The following is a 25,723-nucleotide window of genomic DNA, read 5'->3' as shown; positions in this document are numbered from 1 at the left end:
TGCACTCGCACAGTCATGTCAAGTAGGAATTATTCCTTGTATCATATTATATACTGGTGGCTGATTAAAGATGCGTGTTGTTGCCTGACCCAACTTGCCAACCCCTCAAGTCCATCCACTTTGGCTCATTCACCAGCTAACTTTCATGTCAGCCAAGCAAAAGGCTTTACACATGTAGTAGTTACAAGGCATAAGCAGCAGCTGAAGAACAGACCACACAAGAACACCCACATTACATGGGAAAAGGAGAAAGCCAGCAGCAAGAAGACACAAATGCACTGGTCTGCAAGCAGAAGGCGTGGATGCAATTCAATATGCATGTGCAGCAACAGAACATACCATGTTCAGTGCTCCACTGAGAACCAGAAACGCAAGTTTTCTGGAAGATCCTATTAAAAAGGTTCTCTTTAATCTCCAGGAACATTTCCAGATAACCTTGTTTTGCTGTTAAAGTTACACTCAGAATTTTGCCATCTTATTTTCTGCCATTTCTAGCAAATAACATTCTTGCTTCACCAAAGCACGACAGTATTTCTAGAAACTCGTGGCAGGACTCAAGCATCTGTCTCTCAACGGTCAAAACACAGATTATGCATTCTAGACCTTGTAGGAATAAGCTTAAGAGAAACCTTGCAACAAAGCTGTAACACCAACCCTTTGCTCAACCTAGTTTTCCCTTTCACCACAGGCATAAGAACAAAGAAGCAACATTCCCTCCCAGAGGGTCTCAACAAGGATGCGTTCGCACTGAAAGCACACCACCACAACTGGGGAACACAAATGGGCAATATTAACACCTTCATACACAAAAAGACACTCACTTGGAGTATTGTGTACAATTCTGGTGTCCTCAACATAAAAAGGACATGGAGCTGTTGGAACAAGTCCAGAGGAGGATTCTATGATTCTATGATTAAACTATTCTATGATTCTAAAGTTGGGGCTGTTCAGCCTGAAGAGAAGGCTGCGTGGAGACCTCATAGCAGCCTTCCAGTATCTGAAGGGGGCCTATAGGGATGCTGGGGATGGACTCTTCATTAGGGACTGTAGTGACAGGACAAGGGGTAATGGGTTAAAACTGAAACAGGGGAAGTTTAGATTGGATATAAGGAGGAAATTCTTTCCTGTTAGGGTGGTGAGGCACTGGAATGGGTTGTCCAGGGAGGTTGTGAATGCTTCATCCCTGGCAGTGTTCAAGGCCAGGTTGGACGAGGCCTTGGGTAATATGGTTTAGAGCGAGGTGTCCCTGCCCATGGCAGGGGGTTGGAACTTGATGATCTTAAGGTCCTTTCCAACCCTAACTATTCTATGATTCTATGATTCTATGATTAAGCTTTTCTCAATTATATCCACCTGTATTTGAGCATAGTATCATTTAACCTGGTCAGAGGCTCAAAACCTGTATTTAGTAATGCTCGTAACAGCTACAGGAACAGACTAAATCAGATGATAACTTTATGATACCATACTCTCATACAAATGGGCCTGTCCCCTGGCAGCTGCAGGAAGAGGTTTCATTTCAATGCTTTAACAGGAAATCTTCCGGTTCCCCTGCAGAGCATCCATTATTCCTGCGCTGTGACAGCACATTCTGAAAAGAACAATGGGGTCACTCGGGCTGATTATTTTTTAAATGGACCCCTTTCAAGTGGCTCTTTAGGAATCACAAGAGGGAGATTACTGATGGGAGAAACCAGTTGCTCCAACGAAGTTGAAATCAAAACTCAAAAGTTCGTTTTCCCCTCTGCGTTGAAGAGAGAAACAGCTTAAGCTATAAACAAGAAAACATACTGGAAATGCACAGACTGACTGATTCAAAGAGCTCTGTTTTGCCCTAGTTGCTACCACACATCTGTGAATCACATTTGTTTTGGGAAATTGTTAGTTAAGTCCGTTGTTATGAATGAGAGCATATCTGGAGTCAGTGGCTGGAAGCATTAAGGGAACTCTTCAGCTTTTCTTGCCCTCCACCCCCCCTCTCTTCCCCATGCCCTGCCTTAGCAACTACAGGGAGCCAGCAACATAACATTACCAAATGAAGTAACACTGATAACCACAGTGTGATCTGCCTGTAAAAGTATTCAAGTGAGTTTAGGGAATCTGAGATCTTGTAACTGTTCTGGATGCGCTGACATTCACCATCTGATGTACCTGATCACCTTTACCCATTCATGACTTCATCTCCCACACAGTTCTCATCAAAAATAGTTTTGGCCAGAATAAAGCATTCCAAGTTGTGTTAGAAGTTTTGTGATGAATGAGTTTCACCTCTTTGCCTTCACCCAGTTTAATATTCACCACGCACACATCCAGAAACAAAGTTATCAGTGCTCTTCCTTCAGACAACCGGGTTCATCGTTGGCATTTGTTCTGGAAACAGATCAAACACAGCCTGAAAAGACTAACAAGCTCCAACAGTCTGCTTGCTTTGCTACAGAATCGCAAGTAACATCTCCATGAGAAAGACAAGTTCTGGATTAAGGAAGAGAATGTGCTTTTATCTTAAAACCTTCTATCATGCAGGGAAGAAAGCCGGCATGAACGTGTATGCCTGCTTCCTTTCAGACTTACTTAACATCTTCCGTTTCCAGACACACAGTGTGAAAATGTTGTTCAGCCTTCACCAGATCTATAGCAGCACTGTCTGCATGGCCTCTTGCATGGCAAATATCAGCACATAACCCAGGGGTGCACACTCTTCCTTTAAAATTTCAGCTGAATTTCTACTGCCGACAAGCAAAACAAACTAAAGCTGAGCACTATTTACCAGATTCCCAAAACAGCCTCACCTACATATACAGTATTCATAAGCAGATGACACAAATTGTTATTACAGTGTTTTGTATTTACCCCTTCTGACATCCAAACACACACACAACTGAAGCCAGACTATACCTTTTCTTGATGAAAACTGAACGTATTTCATTCTTTCTACTGTATATGCCAACAGCAGCCCACATACAGGACTTAAATAACTCTTGTACCTAATATGACACAATTCAGCTTCTGCCTTCGTGACTGTATTGCACCATTTCTACTGGTTTAAATACAGTGACAGTTTGGGGCCAATCAACAGACCTGAGTTTAAAGAAATAACTAATTTGGAATGTTTGAACATAAATCTTTTGGTTGTAGCAAGAGAACAATTCCCTTAAGTTTAACCTGTACATATTCTTAACCAGGTCATTTTACCCTGGAAAACCCCTTATTTGCCAGCTGTTTGTTAAAGGCACTCATTCAACCCTTGCACTTTATAAAAGCCATGACATAAGCACAAAGACTTGCTCCTGCACACCTCCTCTGTACAACACCCAGATTTTGGTCTGACCCAATACAATGCTTAAAATAGTGTTTGCATGGTTACTATATGAAGATCTTAAGTTCTATACAAACCAAAGACCATTGTCATCTAACAGTACACCTACACAACAGTCGGAACTATGACTGCGGTGTAACTAAGACTTAACCAAGAAGTACACCGGGTACCGACTGCAGTGTACCTGTGGCTGCCCAGATTACAAAAGCCAAGTGGAATATCTGTTGTAGTTAGCCAGCACTACAATCCCCTTTATAAAGTTATCCAGCTCTAAGTACCTTGGCAAAGCAGTTCAAAGCTGACAGGCACATTTACATCAAACATTGGAAGGTTCTGAGGTAAAGCAAAGAAATCTCCACATCAGTCAGCCATTTCTGGGTTCTCTGAACCTAAATACACAAATGAGTTAAAGCAAAGTAATAAATGACACAGAACTATTCAGCCATGTGCCTACCAAGAGCTCGGCTATGTCAACACATACATTACTTGTGACCTTGAAATGTAATTCTCATCACCACCTTGGATTGCAGCAGCAGCAATTTACTGTAGTAACTAAACATGTGGATCTCCTAAAAATGATGTGCCACCCACTGCACCCTATTGTGTTAATATTAAGCTTTGAACAATTTTTAGTTACCTAGCTCAGATTTTATGCTTCAAATAATACTTTTATTCATTAGTCTAAAATTCCAGCTTGACCACTGCAAACATCTGGGACTTCAAAGCTGTATTTCCTTAAAAGAGAGCAGAAATATCTTTCTAGGGCTTTGGACTAAAATCTTCCCCTTTCTTTCAGTCATCCTCTTGCTATGCATACTCTCATTATTTAACTATGCTCTTTGGTTTAGAGCAGTAGCACACTTTTGAAGCAAAACCAGTTACTGTGAGCTAGCTGGGTTTTTAGAACAACTTTGAACCAACCTGAAAACACTGCTTCAAGATGCACTTCAAACGCAACCTGCTGCCTGCCAATCAACCACATGAGACTTCAAATAACTCCATGGGCAACTTCACAGCAGGGTCATCTGGCATTTTCCTCCTTCAGGAAGCTTCAAACTGCACAGGTAAGTGGAGACATTCACCCCAAGGTGTCAAGCTAAATCTAATCTAAAGTAACCCACACAAATCACTAATGAAGTTTTAAGAAGCTTCAGTGCCAACAACTTGAACCTACTCATCCATCCCTATTGACCAAAGAACCTCAGGGTACCAAACGATTGAGAGAACTTCTTACTCCATCCATCTGCCTGGAGCTACAGAGCTCTGATCCTGTATTCTCATTTGCTAACTACTAAATGATGGTTAAACACTTCAGAGGGGTTTAGGGTTTGCAAATTCCTCCCTTTTATGTACTTGCAAGAGTCTCAACAGAAGTCTTTCCCCGGTTCCTGTATCACTTTGTAAATTCACTAAACAGCTCTGTTTTACCAAGTCTGTTAAGTTTCACTAAGTTCTTTAAAAAGAACCCTCAAGCATCTTATTTATACACACACACAAAGGAAAAAAAAAGCAACCCACAGATGCAAAATGCCCCACAGAGACACTGGAACAAATCAAAGCCAGTTTACATGTCTGTGTAATCTGAAATAGCTTAACTTGCAGGACTGGCCTCAGTAAGTCAGAATACAGTCTATGTTTGGAAAATACTCACTGAATTGACCAAAGCAGTAAGACTCGCTTCAAGCATTTGACTTAGTTCTTTACAATTTCTCCTCTTCCATCTATAAAAGTTTGCTGCTTTTTCTTTTCTTTTTAGTTTAAAACTAATTTCTTCACTGAGTGGTGGGCTCAAAGCCAGACAAAATGCTTACTTCCATTTAAACAAACCTGCTCAGACCAGAAGGAAACAACCATGTGCAATAGGTCTGGGTTTTATACACACACACACAGACACATACATATATAAAAACACTAAAAGTATAAAAAGCAGTGCCAAAGGTACCGCCAACAGTACCGCCAACAGTACCGCCAACAGTACCGCCAACAGTACCGCCAACAGTACCGCATTTCTCATGTTAGAAGAGATCCATTATTTTTACAGCAAACTAAAGGGACAAACACCTTGGCCAACTCTAGACCACATCCTTATCCAAAGTTTTAAAGCCCTTCAAGAACCTTTTCACCTTTCCTAGATTAACCTGCAGAAAACACTGCTGTGCCTTCTGACCTGTGGTTTTGTGCCCAGTGACCCAGGTACCAACACCAAAGCCATCTGCTACCCCAGCACCGCACAGACCCTTTTACTCAAGCCTTATACCACATTTAAACTATATTCCATGCTTCCCCTTCCCTCAACTCCTTGCCCTAGCCAAATGCAATGTCTTTGGACAAGTATCAACACCCAGTGGTCATTAGATGCTATGAAGAATCTTTCAAGTATATGCTTCCCAAAAGAGGAGCTCTTCTGCCTATGAAACCATTAAAGAGTGTTTCCAAGCTAAACATTTGAAGGTCTTCTAAAAATCACTTTTTCTAACACCTCATAACCAATAAGTAGTAAGCAGATGAAGGCATTCAATAACCAGACATTCAGGAAAGCAGAACAATACCTGCTTAACTGCCAGTGGCATGGCAATGTCATTAGTACAAAAAAAAAGTCACCACTAGAGAACAAAAGCCAGAATAGCAGCAGCAACAACCCCAAAGATGCTTAAATGATAGCATACACATGAAAAGCATGAAGTCTTACTCTCAAGCTCTCCAATGGTGCTGCTGTGACCTTGTTTGGCCTTTTCTGACTATTAAATCTTCAATCAAGACAAACACGTTTTCTCAAAAAGTCAAAACATCACTAATAAAGAGCCCCCTAAGGGAAAAAAGATAAATTAAAGAGGAAAGCAAACCACCCCCACTGTTCTTCACAAACCACAGCTTCTCACCATTAGGATTTGGTCTTCCAAATGATCCCATCAGTCTCTTGCCCGCTCCAGCCACGGGAGAGGGACAGTGTTTAAGACCAGGTTGGACAGAACCTTGGGTGACATGGGTTGGAATTGGATGATCTCAAGGTCTTTTCCAACCCAAACCATTCTATGATTCTATGATTTTATGCTGTAAGGCAAGCCTCAGGTTTGACCTTGGCTGCTGCAAGCACCAGCATGCTCTCACCGGCTGGATGTAACACTGCCCTCTCTGTGGTCAGGTTCCTTCAGGCAAATACTGCAGGGCTCTATAAATAGTTCTTCCTTGTGTAAGGCTCACATTACACTAAGAGATTTTTACAGATTCCTATCCTTTTATTTAATGTAAGCCAAACGACCTGCTTCCCCCCACTCCATGAACAAATAAAACTGAAAACAGGTACTGTTTTACTCCTGGGATACCTTTGCTAAACATGCCGTGTTATCGTATGGGAAAGGGAAAGCTGTTCCACCACCTCCAGTACAGAACGTGAGAACTCCATGTGCAGCCAAAGGAGGAATTCACCAGGTACCAAAACGAAGCTCGGAGGTACAGCAATGCAAACTGTGAACACCTCAGACATGTACTTTCTATTCACACCCATGATGTGCAAGGTGCGCATTGAGGTAGATCAATATGGGATGGGTCCAAGAACCATGGTCCAACAGTTGCTGAACAGAAGGAAACTATCTAATGACTTACAACAAAAAACAAACCACTGGATCATTTGGGATTAGACTGCTGTTGTGTTCAGCATGTATGAACTCCTGCCTCGTACGCAGCCAATACACAGGCTACACTACATGAATGTCACCCTCACTACACTTTCGACAACATACATACCACAAAAAATGGTCAAACAGTTCAGGTATGGGAAAAACTACCTCACCACCAGCAAACCAGGCCCTCAAGTAACGTGGATGGGTACAGCGTTAACAGAAACCTGAAAAGTGGTGGGTGTTGATAAGTCACAAGAACATGGAACACCCCATCACTCCTCCATAAGTCTCAAACACTTCCAAAAGATAACTAAGCATGAGTACTGCTTTTCCACTAGTTGGGAAGAGCTATGGAATGACTCTCAACTTCTCTCAATTGCAGTAGAGGAGATAACACCACTGTGTCTGCTCTTGAATCCTGAGCTCACTTCCTATCCATGGGAAGAACCAGCAAAACCGCTTGACCAGAAGCAGAACAGGGATGAGATGCACTAGAACACATGAACTAGCAACTAGTGAAGGGGAAAACAAAACTAAAACCCCCCAACAACCCTACAGAACAGTACCAGGGCCTAAGATAGCATTCATTTGGTAAAAGACATTCAAATTAAGATGTTACTATTCCAACCCAAACCCCTCACCAGCCAACCAAGCCATACCTTTTCCCCCAAGACACTAAAGACCAAGGGCAAGCAGTGAAAACAGCTTTAAACACATGCTAGAATGGTGGTTCCCCCAACTGCTACTACTGTTTAAACAAAGCTACAATTAACATAACTGCCCACAAATCAGGGCCAAGAGTTTTAGTCAAGTAACGCTAAACAAAGAACAGACTGACCCAAACCAATAGTTATCAGGACTTAAAACATGGCAGGGGGGAGAGAGATGGAGGGATTTTGATCTTGGTTTGCATTAGTATTGTTTTTCTCCCATTATATGAGAAGTTTCTACATTTCTCACCCTCCACAATGACTCTTAAGAGTCTACACAGAGTTGGTATAATTCAAATTTCAAACAATGCTGGTTTATGGGATTGGAGAAGTGTCATTAGCTCAAATTTTAATACCAGCTGTCCTGAAAACATTTACATGAATTATCACATAGCAAAGACTGATGCTTTTCTTTATTAGTTCACAGAACCACAAACTGGTTTGGGTTGGAAAGGACCTTAAGATCATCATCAAGTTCCAACCCCTTGCCACAGGCAGGGACCCCATGGGTATGGACTTCTGACTGCAGAGACAGTGACAGCAGGGATGAGAGGGACCAGCTGGTAAAGGAATAAAATTCCTTGTAAACTGCCCTAAAATTCAAACCAGAGGGAAAAAAACCACACCACAAATAACAAAAACCCCAGACACCGTAACTGCTGTGTCCTGACCCCTTTACTTTCAGACTGAGTTTATTGCTTTGGACTAAGTTAAATAATCTTATAAAAAGATAATAAAGAATAAAGAAAAGGAAGCCTGACTGATCAAACCCAACCCATTCAGTAACAACGTCCCTTTCTTTCTAAAGTCTTCTCCAGAAAGGAAGAACTTCAAGTTTCCTTTGCTGCTAGAAGCCATTTTAAAAGACAACTATGAGGAAGCTTACCTCCAAGGATAGTCAGACCACCAACTCCTTCTCTGAGCAAGATGCTAAGAGGATCTGCTTTGGCCCAGGAGTATCCCTGGCAGCAAGCCTCCCCATGTGCTCTAGCAACTGGCACGATCCAGTGAGAACCTCCCTTACTCTTCAAGGTTGTCTTACAAACTAAACATGCACAGAGCTGCTCACAACCTGGCCTGGAATTTCTTAACTGGCTCTTAATATCCCTGGGCCTCACATCCATCTTCTTTTGCTGTCTTTAAGTAGCTATGTACGGGAGCACTCTTCCAACCATGTACTGCTATGTCTGGGAGGACATGAGTGAACTGAACCCAGCTCTATCACAACCTCTATAATTATAACCCCTCTCTTAAATCTTCAGGCTGAGTGACCACAGAGCACAGCACTTTTTAGTGAGGGCAAAGCCAGACCTCCAACTCTATGGATACCTGGGCCTACAAGTCACTTCAGGTATCAGTGTTCACAAATGACAAGACTACAAATTCCTAAAGAACCAACAATCCATGCATTATACCACTGACTTTCCAGCAACTGAGGTATGAACTGCTGACTAATGAGGGTGCATCTCAACACACACTATTCCAGTGCAGGACTGATTCTTTTCTGCTTTTGTAGAAGCTAAAGGCTAAAAGAGAGGAATTTCACAGCCCTTCTCAAAATGCTCACATGTGGTTTGAAACCTGGCCCAATTACTGTGTAAAATCACTTTTCTGCTTCTGGAGTTTGTTTGTATACATCAAGAATAAAACAGGCAAAGGAGGATTTGCTGTTTCAAGGCTGTTCTGTACAGCCAGTGTATTACCATATACACGTGTCCGTGTTCTTGGGAACCTAGAAATGTTTGTCTTAACAACAAGCTGTGGAATTTTAGGAAACTGAGCCAATTATCCAGGGCTTAGTGCCATTAAAGTCAAAGTCATCCTAGCGAAGATTTTGGAATAGAGGTTTTTTTCCCTTTAGAAAATTCCAGGGGCATTCAAATGAACATGGCAAGAACACCACTGTTCATTAAACAAGGGAGAAGTACACAAGAGCACAAGCTCAGAGGTAGAAATGCAAATTAAATGTAATGCATGTTCTAGTTTTGCTTCTTTTGCAGACTAAACTATCTTAATTACACAACAAAGTTGCAATCCAGCATTGTGGCTTTCCCCAAAGGACCACAAAAACAAAACCCACTCAATAGAGATGGATCAAATAGTTCCAAACAACTTGGAAGCTGATTTTGGAAAATACTGACAATAACCCTTAAACATGACACTTCTTGAAGTTGTCCTCAGACAAATTCCTGTATGAATGCACATATCCTCTAAAATGCGCAACAGATAGTACTGGACATTGAGCTTCACCCACACACCAGTCATGGCTATGCTGATGTGGAAAAGAAGGGCGTTTTACAACTCGCACTGATTTCAGGTAGCAGAATCAGAGGATCATTGCATGGTTTGGGTTGGAAATGACCTTAAGATCCTAGAATCATAGACTAGTTAGGGTTGAAAAGGACCGTAAAGCTCATCCAGATACAACCAACCTGCCACAGGCAGGGACACCTTCCACTAGACCAAGTTGATCTAAGCCCTGTTCAACCTGGTCTTGGACACTGGGAGGGATGGGGCAGCCACAGTTTCCTTGGGTAACCTGTTAGATTTACAGTGAGGCAGGAAAATAGCAACATAAAGCAAGTCCAGCAACAGACAATTATCACTTAACAACTGGCACTACATTTTGGGGGGATTTTTGCAAGTTTGCTCATTTGAACTTTGCGTAACAGCATTTTTTCCACGGATTTCCATTCTTGCTCAATCTTTACGCTGTGTTCGGACCTGACTATACAAAACCCAAACACAGAGCCAGAACAAAGAATACTACTGGAGTGCATATATGATTACTGGTATGGTGTTTAGCTGCAGATTTCTCAAGTCAGACAGAGTTTTCCTCTTTGTCTTTGCACAAGTTTATTCCTATTAGATAAGAAGTTAGTTTTTGCAGTCAGGCATCACAACTGCATCACCAAAGATATATGAATCTGTTACAGTTCTGGTTAAAATAATGCAGATGCACGTTAGTGTACAGTGGCAGAGTATACTTCTACAGACAAAGGGAGGAAGAGGACTTGAGCATGTTCCATTCTTGCTCCAAACATACCTGCAGGCAGTACAACTGCACAGTGCTGCCTGGTCATTCACAGTGCAAAGTTAAAGGCAACTGGAGAGGACACTGGCTCCGTTATTCTCATGTTCCTCAGCACAGGCACCAGGCTCAGCAACAGAGATATATATGCTATCAAGTCTTTAAAACCAAATGTTTAATGGTTAGGTACCATCATCCAGGTTGCACTCATTGTCAGTTCCCCCTGATGCAAGACAAGGGGCAGCACTAAAACCATTATGGTGTGTGTTCTTCAGGCAAACTACAAAAAGCTGTAAAAATAAAACTGAACTTTAGCTTTGTAAGTTCTCAACTTACCCACAGTACCTCACATATTCTACGTTCCAATGGGCAGAAAGTACCTGACCCAACAAAGTTGAAGTGCCATATGCAGAGGTTTCCTACAAACACCCTACCCAGGCAAATTTGCACCACCATATTAAACCCCAAACATATCTGTAAGACCACACATAGACTCATAGAATGATGTGGGTTGGAAAGGACCTGAAAAGCTCATTTAGTCCAACCCCCCCTGCAATAAGCAGGGACATCTTCAACTAGATCAGGTTGCCCACAGCCATGTCCAGCCTGGCCTTGAAAGTCATTAGGGATGTAGCACAAAAATCATCCACCATACAATAGTCTCAGCAGGACCAACCCTCCCAAGTCAAAACAAAGATGACACTAAGCATGAACCATCCTGAACGGCCAAAGGAAAACAGACAACATTTTGAAAGCTAATTTCAAGTAAGAGAAAAGGAAAAATGAAAGCATTTCCCTTTCAAGCAGATGACTCTACCCCAGTATGGAGAGATAGGAGGGTGGGACATACAGAACCTAACAATAAATAGTAAGAAGAGAGATGGTTGATCTCTCACTTCAGCATGCCTGCAAACCCTCTATTGCATGGAATACTACTCTATGGAACACCACAGCAACTGACCCAGCCTACCTTACTTTATCTTTGGTGTCCCCACAGCAAAGGAATACACAACACTGAAATGTTTCTGCTATGTGGCAGCGTTCCCAGGTATGTGATTTACAGAAGCCTCCAACAGCTTTGAGTTCCATTGTAAATTCTCTACCTTTTATTTGCAAAGATAAAGATGAAAGTGAAGAAAACCACATTGACTCAGGAGACTGAAACACTGGGGGTGACCTTTGACTTTAGCACTGAAACAAAACACACATTATAGACAGTGTTGGGAGAGAGAAAGGTGAAAAGCACAGCCATGTATTTAAGCGAATCTCACTAACTATTCTGCCACCAGGAAAAGCAGCACCTCTCCTGCCCTGAGCCCATAATGCAGCACATAAGCACTTTGAACTGGCCCTCTTGTGCTATTTTGCTGCCTCAGCCATCTTTCTGTGTAATAGCTTTGTGAATAAAATAGATCAAATTAAATCTCACAAGAGGTTTCTTTAAATATTAAATTTTAAATATTAAAAAGCTGCCTGTAGCTGAGTATCGTGGTCAAATTAAAGGCTTCCCCATGTATAACAGTTTCCTGTTTCAGTGGCTTTGTGGTCTGCATCACCCTCCCCTGGTTACTGTGCAATCAGGACAAAGTCTAGCATGTAAGCAAAGGCAGTGGTAATGTAACTCCTACCTCACCCAGGCTATCTGAGGTCAGTGTTTCCACTTCACTCCAGGTAAAAGGTATCAGTTTGGAGATCCAGGCAGCCTCTGAACAACAACACAGTGAAAACGAAAGTTTCCTCTAGTGCAATTCTGCTCGTTTTCCCTCAGTTAACACAGAGGTTATTCTTAGTTGAATGCAAGCTAACAATCCTGAGAAATGTGCCTTTTCCTTGCAAGCTACCAGGAAATAACAATATAGTCAAGAGTAGACAAATCAGTTGCAAATGAAAGGTACCTTTTTCCAATCCCCTTCCCATTCCATACTATTTGCAGCTCCCTCTTCCAGCTCTCTGCCAGGACTGTGTCCCTCAGTGACTCTGAGAGTCTAACCAGAGTGCTAAAAATAGCTTCTCAACCACAAGACATGTACATTACCAGTGGAAAACATTTCTGCAGACCTAGGACCAGCCCCACAGCTCAGCCTGATGACATGAGGGACCGCAGAGGCAGACTGAAGCACAGTTTGTTGAGTTCGGGAAGCCTTTACTGCGTGCCCATCCCAGAATGTGGATTCTTCCTCCTAGGTGATAGATACTTCAAGGGCAATCCCAAAAAACTTGTATTGAAAAGTGTCTTTTTTGCATTGTTCTCAATATTGAACATAGGATCTGAATATTGTACACATTGATAATCTGAAGTACACTTAAATACATATTATAGTTGGCAATTCAGCAATCTTCCACAACTGTTTCTCTGGAGGTCTGATGTAACAATGCATACAACATTTTGTAGGCCAATGCAACACTTTCAACACTCACAGTTATTCTTCTTACTATAAACCACTCATAAAACAGAGGGATTTAAAGGCTTGCCCAGGTAACTTACGGATAACTGTCTTGTGAGTTCTGTTGTGTCACTGCATGCTACGCTCACTAGAGGAGAAGTGCACACGAGATTCTCCATTACCCAAAGTTCAGAGCTACAGAATTAAAGGCCAGCTAGAGTCTCAAAAAGGTATGTGAGGCATGTTTCCACCAAACCTTGATAAGGAGAATAATTCTGATAGCACTTCATGCACTGACAGAGTGCTTTAACACCAAGCACCCGGCTGCTTGCTCTCCTTTCTACCTCTAGAACAAGTCCTCTAGTTTAACAGCAAGAACTTAATGGGGTGATGGATTGCTCTGGTGTTCAAACAAGTCGTACATACAAACATTTGGTTTGCATTTTGGGAGGTACCTGTGACAAAACCTATTTCTAATACATATAACCATAGAGATTGAGGCTGTCCTTCACACAGATATTCACTCAAAAACTTGAGATGGTCGTTTCCTGTCAGAAGCAAAGCGAGACAATATTGTTCAGTAAAGACAAAATAGAAATATTGCCCTTTTCCCCTTCAAAAACTTAGTTTTATGTTAATTGATAGATTCTAATTACTTTTACATTAGGGTAAAGGCAAATGTAACGGAGACCTGATAAGAAGTAGGTCATCTTCAGACAGTGCATAAAACGGTATTCTCCAGTGTATCACCACTTGATTGGAATAAACATTACTTAGCAACAACTAAAACCATCAGTGTGTTATCAGCATTGTTCTCAGGCTAAAGCAGAAAACACAGCACTGCACCAGCTACTAAGAAGAAGAAGAATGACTGCTACAGCTGAACCGAGGATAGCTTTGTTCACAGAGAATTTAAGCAATGAAACATTCACCATCAACTTAAAGTTTTTAAACACAGAATCCCAGACTGATTTGAGTTGCAAAGGACCTTAAAGCTCATTAGTTCCAACCCCTGCCATGGGCAGGGACACCTTCCACTAGAGCAGGGTGTTCCAAGCCCCTGTGTCCAACCTGGCCTTGAACACTGCCTGAGATGGGGCAGCCACAGCTTCTCTGGGCACCCTGTGCCAGCACCTCAGCACCCTCACAGGGAAGAGCTTCTGCCTTAGATCTAACCTGAACTTCCCCTGCTTCAGTTTGAACCCATCACCCCTTGTCCTGTCGCTAGAGTCCCTGATGAAAAGTCCCATGAAAGCGTCCCATTTACTCCATCTCTGGTTTTGTAACGATGTTGAGGTATTGTAATTCTTCACATGGAAGACAACAGTAGCTGTCATAAAGATACCTCTCAAACTGAGTCTCCAGTTACAGGTCCAAAAGTACAGTTACAGGTCATAAACTGTGATTGCATTAAGGGCTGCCATTTTAAGAAGTCTGGGAGTAATATCAACACCATGTGCTCCAGACTTTGAACACATGCTCCAGAAGCACTTTTGCTTGTACAGTGAATATCCCCAGCTTCTTCCAGGCCAACAGTATGATTTCACCCCAATAAAGCCCTGTGCAGAGTTGAAATGGCACTTGAAAACACCAATTTTTTCAAGTGAAGATTTAGAGTGTGGGTGGGAGTTTTTCCTAAGCCTAACATAGGTTTAGCAAAGCAGAACTTTCCATGGACACTGCAAACACACAGGGAATACATTTGTTTTTCCCATGACACTTTCATCAGAGGGCAAGTCACATCGGTTATGCTATGACCTTCCTACTGATGTGATATTAATGACCATGCCAGAAACAAGCAGCTTTGTGAATTGAGTTAAAAATTACTGTGCTGTTGATGTAATAGCTGCAATTTGGAGTTACAGTATTGGAAAACATACAAGCAAACCGGTGCTCAGACACAACTTAGGAAAATGGAAAAAGAATAGAAATCCCAAGGCACTTGCATCTTTCCTTAAGAGGCAGAGAAGAGTGATGATTTAAAGCCTCAATTGAAGATTCTGCCATTTCAAGATGAACACTGAAGCCCAAGTTTGTTTTCTCACTGGTGCAGTTATGTGTAGTTGTTCAATAACAGTTGCTCATGTCCTACATTTCCTGAGAATAAAGAGTGGGCTTAAGCGAGGGAAGCAAAAACAATCTGGCCAGGAACAAACAAAAATAAGCTCAAGGTCTCTTATATCAATACATGTCTAAATTAGAGTTTCCACATGATATCCGAGCTATCTATATCAGGCCAGACTTCCACTAAATTAAGCTCTTCAGTGGCTTAAAGTTCACATGAGTTTTAGAGCCTAACTAGGCAGCTATTCTTTCTGCACCTCCTGTATTAAAAGTTGCTTTGTCAGCTACAACCTCACTTCTAGCTCTCTGATGAAACATTATATGTGTGAAATCAATTGACATCAGGAAGCACATTTCATCTCTTTTAGAGAAAAAGGATTTCAGAATAAGGTGGGATCAAAGAGAAGAGTATCACCCTTAATGAGGAAATAGTTTCAGTATTTAAAAACTTAAGAGCATGGAAACAGCAAGGTGAAATTCACTCCCATCACTTCTAACCCTCAGGTTTTTGCTGTAATTCCTGTAGAGCCCATGAGGACTTGAAGGCAGGCTGTACAGCTCTAACGGGCCACATATCTACCTCAGTCTTTCATACTCGAAACGAGTTGTCTGAGAATAATTCCAGCTAAAATCCTAATTAGGAAAGCAAGTAAATGTATTATAAATCACAACGTTCAGTTTTGTTTAAAGACTGAATTAAGTCTATTTTCTAGTCCTATTTTCTTGCTAGTCTGCAAAGACTGCAAGTTTTAGCACACACCTACCCTTTGCTTTTATCCATTCCTTCACACATTTCCAACCACACTGCTCACTGAACGAGACCTCCCAACAACAGGAAAGCACATTCCATGTAAGATTCCTCTGCCTCCAACTTTCCTTCTTAGCATCTGTGTGAATGCCATGGTTTGGGACACAGGTCACCAGAAAGAAACAACTGATTTCCACTGCAGTCCAGGTCATAGCAGTTGAGATGAAACAGAAGTTGATTGAAAACATTTCCAATTTAACATCTTTCTCCAGAAATGCTTTATTCACAAGAACAGAATATTACTCAACACCTAGAGACAAAAACAAAAGGAGGGCCAAATTCTGAGCCACTCTAATGAATATAAGCATCTCAGTGTAATTATACTTAACAGAAAGAAAAGCCAAGCTTTTCAAGGCCAGGTTGGACGGGGCCTGCACTGACATGGCCTAGTATGAAGTGTCCCTGCCTATGGCAGGGGTTGGAACTAGATGATCTTAAGGTCCTTTCCAACCCAAACCAGTCTGGGATTCCATGATTCTATGAAAGAAACAAGTTTGGGTAAGCTAAGTGAACAAGGATAATGCAAACTCTTCGTATTCACTGTGTCTTTATGTTTTTAATGGGGTAAACTAGGAATTCACAAGAGGAAAAAGTGAGCCAAATGAAGATGAACAAGAAAAATCCATCAGCTGTTTCACCCAAGAATACTTTTTTAGTCTAATCCCTATGGACTAGGACTTCTACTATAACTTAAATGCCCTGTGGTTGCAGTGTAATCCCTGGGTGGATTACAGTGGGACAAGAGCAGTAGAGTAAAAAGAGCTAAGGAGAAGAGTATTCTTTCTACCTGATATGAACGCCATTTCTGTTCAAGTAATTACACTCCCATAATTTGCATGTTACAGTTGTTTACAGATGCTAATAGCTCTGCAGAACCATCTCATTTCCTTCCCTTTGCTTTCCTAAAATAGTCCAAAACCAACTGCAGCCTCTGTATATGTGCTTTAAAGATTTCAGGTATTGCAGGTAATGCCAGTCCAAAGCATTTTTTTATTAAGTATTAAAATGTAAAGCTTTTTATTATGAAACATCAGCTTCCTCCAAGTCAATCACAAAGCAAGGAATAGCTATAATAGGCATTGGTCCAAAGCTAAAAAGCTCCAATGATGGAAAGGCCTTTTAAACTATTTTGGCTTTGGGATGAAATGGGTTTTGTGACAAAGAGCATGTAAAAACTACAGTTCAACTTGATTTCTTGTTGCAACTTGAGCAGAAACAGTTGCACATTTTTTTTACAGATTCACTAAATGTGCTCATTCTTTTACAGGGTTCAGATGCAGCCAACTTGTGGAGGAGCAAAAAGAATGAGTGAATTATAAAGAGATGTTCCTCATTTAATTACAGCAATGAAGATTATTCCATTAGAATGCATTGTAAGAAAGCAAATCCACTGTAACAATATTGAAGGGGATTTAAACAGCTTTCCTGCCTTTCAGCCACCAGACCAAAAGAATGTACATCTCCCACAGCATTCTAATATTTCAGAGCCATTAAGGTTTAAAAGATTACTCTTAAAAACCAAAGTTCTATGCAGAAAATAGCCCATACCATCCCAAATTCATGCATTATTTTTTAACCATTTAGCTTTTTTTGTTTTAAAGTTATGGGTTTAGATTTAAATACAGGTAAGAAAAGCAAACTTAAGCCACATCCAGCAAATGAGCTTAATAAAATGACGACATCCCCAGCATAACTTATCTTGTGTTTCAGAGGAAACACTCATGCCTAAGCTCTTAGACTGTAGGAATGAATTCCCATTTTAACAAGAGAATGAAACCCAGGATACCAGTTAGGCATCACTAATAGCATACTTCAGTAAACAGGGTTAAAGTTACCAAAGTATCTATCAGCATATACAAAGATTGATACACACAGCACATAAATATTGACACATATCCTGCCTCTAATACTCCAGGATCGCCAACAGAAATGAGCTGTCCTAGGACAAGTATCCCAAATAACTGTGACTTCTTTGCAGTCAAAAGGCCACAAAACTGTGCAACTAATTCCTCTGCACTGGTTTGCCTGCTCCTACACCACTTGTTTAACAATAGCATCATGACTTAAGATGCCCAAAGCAGTTTCATCCGTAACCTTAAAAATATTAGCTCTGCTTCCTTATGGTTTATTCTCAAACAGCTCTTATGGTGGCAGTGATTTAACTAACACGACAGTTTACTGGGACTAACTTTAGATCTGGAGGCAAGGCAGGAGAAAACAGCCACGGTGAAGCCACTCAAGCACAGTATGCTGTCAGTGCCCTGCTATGGAGATCCAAGTTCTTCCTCCTGATGCACCAGAACAAAACCGGCCTCAGACAACGCTACAGCAGCTCAGCATTATGTGAGAAAGAGGCCAGGCAGCGTTCTGCAGTGCAAGAGCTGAAAACCAGCATTCAACTGAACTGCAAAGTAAGGGAAACCAAAAAAAGCACTAAAGCAGCATTTGCCATGTCCCCTTCCTTTGTCTGAGCTAATTTACAATACGGCTAGCAATGCCTCTGTACACACTCTACAGATATACTACATCCAAAGCTAAGCTCTGTGAGAGACAAACAGTATCTGGGAATACAGCTCTGTAACAGCCACTGCTGTACCTGGAATTTAATTCTTTTTGCTCTTTATCACCTGCATAGAAGTCTTCCTTTCCCAAGTCTCCTATTCCCCTCCAGAATATCACCATTTGGCTTGCAGGCTTGCTGTAAGTGTCGCTTCTATTTGTGTTTCCCCCACATGAATAGTTCTCAATGCATTTGAATGCAATTCTAACTTTGGCTCATGCACAAGTTTCCTTGCTCTCTCCTAGCAAAGAACTACCAAACTGAGTCAAAAAGGGTTAGACTACTCCTCTCTTCAGTCTGCTGCATTAAAACCCTGGTCTTCTGAGTGCATTTGACATCCACATTCTTAACCATGTCCAAAATTTTAGTTGGGAGCACAGAGCAGAATAGACAACTAGTCACAAACACCCTCTGAACAGAATAGATGTTTACAGTTAAAAGATGTGTTAACATGACATAGAAAGCATTAGCAGAGAAGTGTAAACCATCATGGAAACACTACAGAATGCTTCCAGACTCTTCCCAAAAGCAGTGAGATTTTTCCACAGAGCAAAATAAAGCAGTATTTTAAAGCTGCACCCATCCCAACAGACTAAGGCTTTCTGCTGCAAGTCTTGAAACACTGATGAGAGAACAGAGCTGCGAGCTCAGCTGGCATTCACATGTGTACTCCCCCAAATTAAACTCCATTTTGGGGAAATTAGCCTCCAAAGGAAAGCCAGCCATAACCTTTGCCCTCCTCAAAATGTCATTTTTACATAGTGCACGGCTGTAACCTCAAACAAACTTTTAAGTTGTAAGAATCTGGAAATAGTTCATCATTCCTCAAGAAACTATTGAGCAAAATTAGTTTCTTGATTTCTCCTCCAAGAAAGATCACAACAGTTCATTGACAGGACAAGGCAAAATGGTTTTAAACTAAAAGAGGGAGACTCAAGCTGGATGAGAGGAAGAAATGCTGTACAGTGAGGGTGGTAAAACACTGGCACAGGTTGCCCAGAGAGGCGGTGGATGAACCATCCCTGGAGACATCCCAGGCCAGGCTGGATGTGGTTCTGGGCAACCTGATCTGGTTGAAGATGTCCCTGCTCATTGCAGGGGGTTGGACTGGATGAGCTTTGAAGGTCCCTTCCAACCCAAACTCTTCCATGGTTCTGTGATTCTCAAACAGCCTCCTGTCCCCTCCATTCAGGACAAGCTTGCAACTGCAGCCACCTCTTCTCCCAGCACCAGTTCTCTTTGCAGACTGACCTATTCTTAATGCCAAAACAAAGGATGTATAAACATTGTCTTCCAAGGATAGATCTGTACCAGTGACCACCTCTTGATTCGTTGTAGATGTGAAATACAACTCTTTCCTTGCAAAACCTCTTCAAAAAACAGATGCTCCTTCAGACAAAATAAAGAATAATGCTTATTTAAGCATTTCTCACCTGATCTTGCTTATTGGAAGCTTCCATGTCTAACTATCTAGATATTTCTTTTTTAAGCTCAGTTGTAATTATTCAAAAGGCTCACATCTACACCAGCGGTTATTCACAGTGCTTCCTACCACATCCAGCTTTTGGATGCTTACAACCCATCTCTAATCAAAAGATTCCTCATTTTGGACCGTCTTCTTACTTATATGAATCCTTTGCACGTGACTGATATGCATTCAATCAACTACTCTTCACTTCAAGACTGGGCACAACTGTACACCTGGATAACAACCAGCCTTTAAGATACATAAACCACCATTTACTTTATCAGTGCAGCTGCAGATACACCCAGTGCCTTTTCACACCACTGTTTTCCTGTTTCACAACAGTCCTGACTCATGCAGGTTTAACATATTAAAGTGCAAGAGCTGTTGTGGGTATCAGGCTGTGACTACAGAAGACAGAAATTCACCATATGGTGAACGATGGATTTGAGGAGGCAATTTGCATTTGCCAATGTAATTCTATTCCCATGGGCACTTCCATACTTCATCTTCAGCTCGAACACAAACACCTGCAACAGTAGAAATTAAATCTGAGCCTGACAGTGAAGTAAGAAGATTTAAAGTAATAATGAATGAAAATACTTCACATAGATCTGTTCACTGAGGAAGGTTTTGCACCTGCCCTATTTCAAAGAAGGCCTCTTCCCATCCTCAAGTTACTTATACCACTTAGTTCCACTATTAGGGAGATATTTTATTTCCAGTCTTATAGAACTTTCAAAGGCAGAAACTGAATAATAATTAAAAGAACCCCAAACAAAACACCCATTTTACCTTTCTTCCCCAGAGTGCAAAAAAGAGAAAGCAAGAAACACGGCAGTGAGCTCTGTCTTCAGCAGTCGGAAACAATCCAGAACTAACACAGCAATATACAAACACAGCACTTTAGTGGTTGGACAAGTGAACTGAATATTCCTTCAAAGGCTGAAATTGCGGAGAAAAATGGCTCTTTTCACCACCATGCAGAACTAAGAGAAAGATTTCCTCTTCATACTCTTTGAGTAAGTACAGGTTGGGATTTCCGCAGATGTTTCCCTGAAACCACAGCAGATACCCTGCAACGATCTGGTGTTTGTTGTTCCTCCTGTTACAAGATTGACTTTTCTGAGAACTAAGAATTATTTCAACCAACATTTTCCTTTTTGGCTTCCCATGTAATTGCCATCTTCCATCTGTCTTGCCCACACATCTTCAGCAGCAAGAGGATTTGCTGACACCATAACCAAGAATAACTGACAGTAAGATTACTTATTGTTTGCCAGACTGCGCCAGTGTTAAATACCCAGAGAGTTAAATTCAGATTTAACTCTATAGCTGGTTGCCTACTAAATCATGTATGGATTTGCTTGGGTTTATTATTTGGCAAACTCTATTCTGAAACATGAGTCATTGATTTGTATGCAACTATGGAGCACCTCCCATATGAAGACAGGCTGAGAAAGTTGGGGCTGTTCAGCCTGGAGAAAAGAAGGCTGTGTGGAGACCTCAGAGCAGCTTCCAGTGTCTAAGGGGAGGCCTATAAGGATGCTGGGAAGGGACTCTTCATTAGGGACACTGTAGTGATAGGACAAGGGGTGATGGGTTCAAACTGAAACAGGGGAAGTTTAGATTGGATATAAGGAGCAAATTCTTTCCTGTTAGGGTGGTGAGGCACTGGAACGGGTTTGCTCAGGGAAGTTATGAATGCTCCATCCCTGGCAGTGTTCAAGGCCAGGTTGGACAGAGCCTTGGGTGACATGGTTTAGTGTGAGGTGTCCCTGCCCATGGCAGGGGGGTTGGAACTGGATGATCTTAAGGTCCTTTCCAACCCTAACTATTCTGTGGTTCTATGGATGTGAACTGCCAGACAACAACACCTCAGACTTTCAAGGCATTCAACTCCATTCCAATTTCAATAATTGATTTGTTGTTACATAAGGGAAACATCAACTCTTCATCCGAGTTTAATAGGGAAAAGGTAGCTTCCATCAAGACCCTCTGCGGAGCAGTACCTGGGTAAATCATTCCTGAATGATCACACACACACATTTATAAAACCAGAAGGTACACAGAAATCCCAAATTTTACTCAAGATACTTGCAGTACATGCAGGGAGACTAAATTCTTGCAGAAGTGCGATGAACCGCTGGAGGATGGGAAGACAGAAAGGGAGAACAACAACTGACAGGCCTAGACATCCAGGTGTAAAACAGATTTTGTAAAATAGATGCAGGACCTTTATAAGCAACAAGCAAGCAATTAGTTGGTGCTATTTACACACAGATCATAGAATAGTCTGGGTTGGAAGGGACCTTCAAAGCTCATCTAGCCCAACCCCTCCAGGCAAGGAGCACGGGCATCTGCAGCTAGAGCAGGTTGCTTAGATATTCACAGTCACCTTACTGATACTGTACAATCTCCAAATCCTCACGGGATTAACTAGATGTCTCCTACCTACCTACCCACGATACATCATGGCACTACAGAAGGATCAGTCCAGTGCTGTATGAGCTACATCATCCACTCTCCATTGTCTGTTTCATGGCAGTAGTGAAGAGGTATTTGAAGTAACTGAAGTCTGCTCTCTAGCACATCTATTCTTTGACAGTCCATTTGCTATGGGGAAAACAAAAAAACCCAAACCCAACCAACCCCCAGTAAAACCTGACCCTCACAATAAGCCTACATGCAAAGCACAACATGTCTTGATTTCCTTGACCTGCAATGTGTTTCAACTGAAGGTTTCTAAACCATTTGGTAAATTTGTAATGTAACTTTCACTACCATCTTAACTTGGTAGTGAGGCAGGAAAAGGTCATTGTCATTAAAAATAAGCTAAAGAGAGGCTGAAGGAAGGGAGCAGCTTGTCTGTGTTAGTAACTAATGTTGCTTTACTAATACAAGGTAACTTTATCCTTTGTAGTAACCCTTATTAGACACAGTGGGTGTAAAGAAAGGTTACAGAGAAAACTGGGGAGCATTTTTCCAGGGAAGAATATCCCCTACAGCCCCCTTTCACACCCACACTAGCAAATATGTGTTCAGTCCAAAACCCTTCCCCTGCAGCTCCTCTGAAAACACTGCACGTAGGCAGGAGAAATTATTGTTCAGAACCAGAGCATTTGGAATGTGTCTCAGCTTTGCAGACACTCAGTCACAGTTATTAAACTAGAGATTATCTGCTGAACAAATAGGCAGAGTGGTCGACTGCCTTAATATTAGAAGTATAAAATAAGTTATTTGGCTACTATGAGAAAGCTATAAGCCACAATACAGACAAATTTCAGAATTCATTTAGAAATATTTAGAATCTTGCAAAACCAGGATTGAGCACTGCACACAGGAACTGTCTCCACTTCCCTCCTCGTCTAATGCACATTTGTGGTCTTGTATTAAAAAAACAGTTAAAAGCAATTCAATCTCAGAAAAAAGCAAAAGCAGCTTATTCCCCAGATAGTCCCCACAATACCCAAGACACCAGTAACTGGGAGTGTGTCTCCATGAGTCCCCAAGTAAACAAGTGGTTTCCAGTTTGAATCAACCACTGTGGGGCAATCTTCTTACTCAGTGCTGGAAAGAACAAGTTCTTCCTTACTGTGGAGTGTGCAAGGGGTTTTTTTGCTTTGAACTGCAGGAAACAATTCATACTTAGGTTTTACAAGATACACCAGCCCAAACAAAGCAGTAAGCTTACATTTAAAAGGAACCTTACCATCCGGTATTAATGTGAAAGGACAGAAGCAGAAGACAAGCAATGATGCTTACTCAGTGTATCTGACTGAAAATGGCTGTCAAGGAGAAGAGGAAAGAAGCAAACTTTAATGATTATTTATTACAGAATTCAGCACACATTTGATAGCCTAAGCCAGGGGCTGGGACCAGAGGCAGCCACAGGCAGCAAGCTGCAGCAGACACACGGTACATGTGCCTCTCTCCACGTGGGAGCCGGCTGTTCCAGATGGCTAACAGGTACCAGAACTGTATGGCTTTTATCTGCAATCACTTTAAAGACAGACAGACAGCACAAACTGAATAGACTGTCAGCTGGTTTTAAACACTTGGTGTCATCCTGATTATGTTAAAAGCCCCCAGAACAGTGTCAGGAGGTTGGCAGAAGAAAAGCAGGAAGCATATGCGTGTTATCTATCCCTCCCTCAGGCCCAAATTCCCTCTGCCTCCAAATCTCGTTATTAAATAATGCTTGCAAATATTAAATCCAAAACATTTCAGAATAGACATCAGGTTAAAAGCAAATAAAGTATTCAATATTTACACTTTCACCCATGACTCCATAAAAAGAATGAAGCATCCTTTTGGGGTAGATAACTTACATGAACACTCAGTTGCTACTTGTATTTTAACACCACCAAAGACAGTTCCAACAAGCTCCCATATGCCTCTAGGCGGCACAGCCCTTTCTTCAGCTTGCATCTGCCAGTCCAACACACTAAACTGATCTCTTCATTTCTAAAAATGGCACCACCAAACCATCAGGACTGTGAGACTGAATTTATGTAGCAGTCATGTCAACCAAGGGGCCAACTCTGCCCTCAGTTACAGTCTAGGAATTCCAGTTAGTACAGCTGTGCTACTTTGGATTTATACAACAGTAACAGTAGAATACAGTAGTACATGACACTGAAAGCTACAAACTCTAGCTGCTTCAGTTTAAACTTTTTGGTTGGTTTGGACTCAAAGACGTTAAGTCCCCACCCAGACAAGTACCCCTATCAGTGAGGCAAGCTAAGCTAAATGCTTCATACTCCAACAATCCTATCTAACCACGCAAAGCATCAAACCTCTCCATCTGACAGCCCAGTGCTGTATTCAGCTGTGGCATCATTTAATTATGAACTGGACTGCAAGAAGAGAATAGGACAGTTAACTTACTGCTGTTTAATGAGCATGCTCTTGTTAGTTGTGAATACATTCACTGTACTCATTTAATCAGGAGGCACTGGAGTTCTGAATACATCATTAAAAGGATCCAGGAATGCTGCTGCTTTGTTCAGCATGACTACATGCTCTGATTGGCAGTTGGAAAACGAGCATGAAATGTAAGCCCCTTCCTGTTGGGCTAGCAGGTCTAATTTTAAATTAGGAGGAGGAAGAGTAGGAGATCTGCTTCATCAGAGCTTCACTTAGAACACAAGTAAGTTTCTCTTTTTGCTACTGACCCAAAGTAGCAACATGCTCAGTTCCGTAAGAAGGCAACTAAAAGAAATGCCAAACCTGTGGGAGGGGGGGATAATAAAAATAATATTAGTAATTTAAACAAATCACAGCCCATATTTGATACACCCAAGGAACAGGAGTGTGCATTAACATGTCAACCTATCAGTTAGCAAAAAGAACCCTCACAAAACAAATACACACATACCCCAACACGGTATTTCCCACACTGTGTACAACATATTGGTTAAGGTAGTGAAATTGGCTCCTGAACGTTCTCACAGGAGAGATTTAGAATGTATGTTCAGTGCAAGGAGGAGATTTTCATCTGTCAAGGGTTGATCCATCTACACACAAAGATACGCACCCATGTGAGAAACTCTCTGTCTAAAGCATTCTAGAGTTACAGAGAAATTAAAACGCAACCAGCAACTGCTTAGCTTGAACCCACTGCATGAAAGTGTTTTCTGCCAAAAGAAGTATGTGAACCAGCATCAGAGAATGCTGAAGTTCAGATTTAACAAGTACAACTGCTTCCTCTAACACATCCTCAGCAGAGCAAAATGCATCTCTGAAACACGCTGATAACCAAT

General features: G+C 41.6%; 1 protein-coding gene across 2 annotated transcripts in view; it reads right to left on the bottom strand.

Annotated features, from left to right (window-relative positions):
* TRAK1 (trafficking kinesin protein 1) overlaps positions 1 to 25,723 on the bottom strand; it is a 126,784-nt gene that overhangs the window by 83,745 nt on the left and 17,316 nt on the right. The gene's annotated exons all lie outside the window — the stretch shown is intronic.

The sequence above is a fragment of the Neopsephotus bourkii genome, unplaced genomic scaffold (genome assembly GCF_033783945.1).
Source record: "Neopsephotus bourkii isolate Nb327-2 ecotype Australia unplaced genomic scaffold, CSIRO-AGI_Nbou_v1 NB_1629, whole genome shotgun sequence".
Taxonomy (NCBI): Eukaryota; Metazoa; Chordata; class Aves; order Psittaciformes; family Psittacidae; genus Neopsephotus; species Neopsephotus bourkii.
This window is presented reverse-complemented; position numbering and strand designations above follow the sequence as displayed.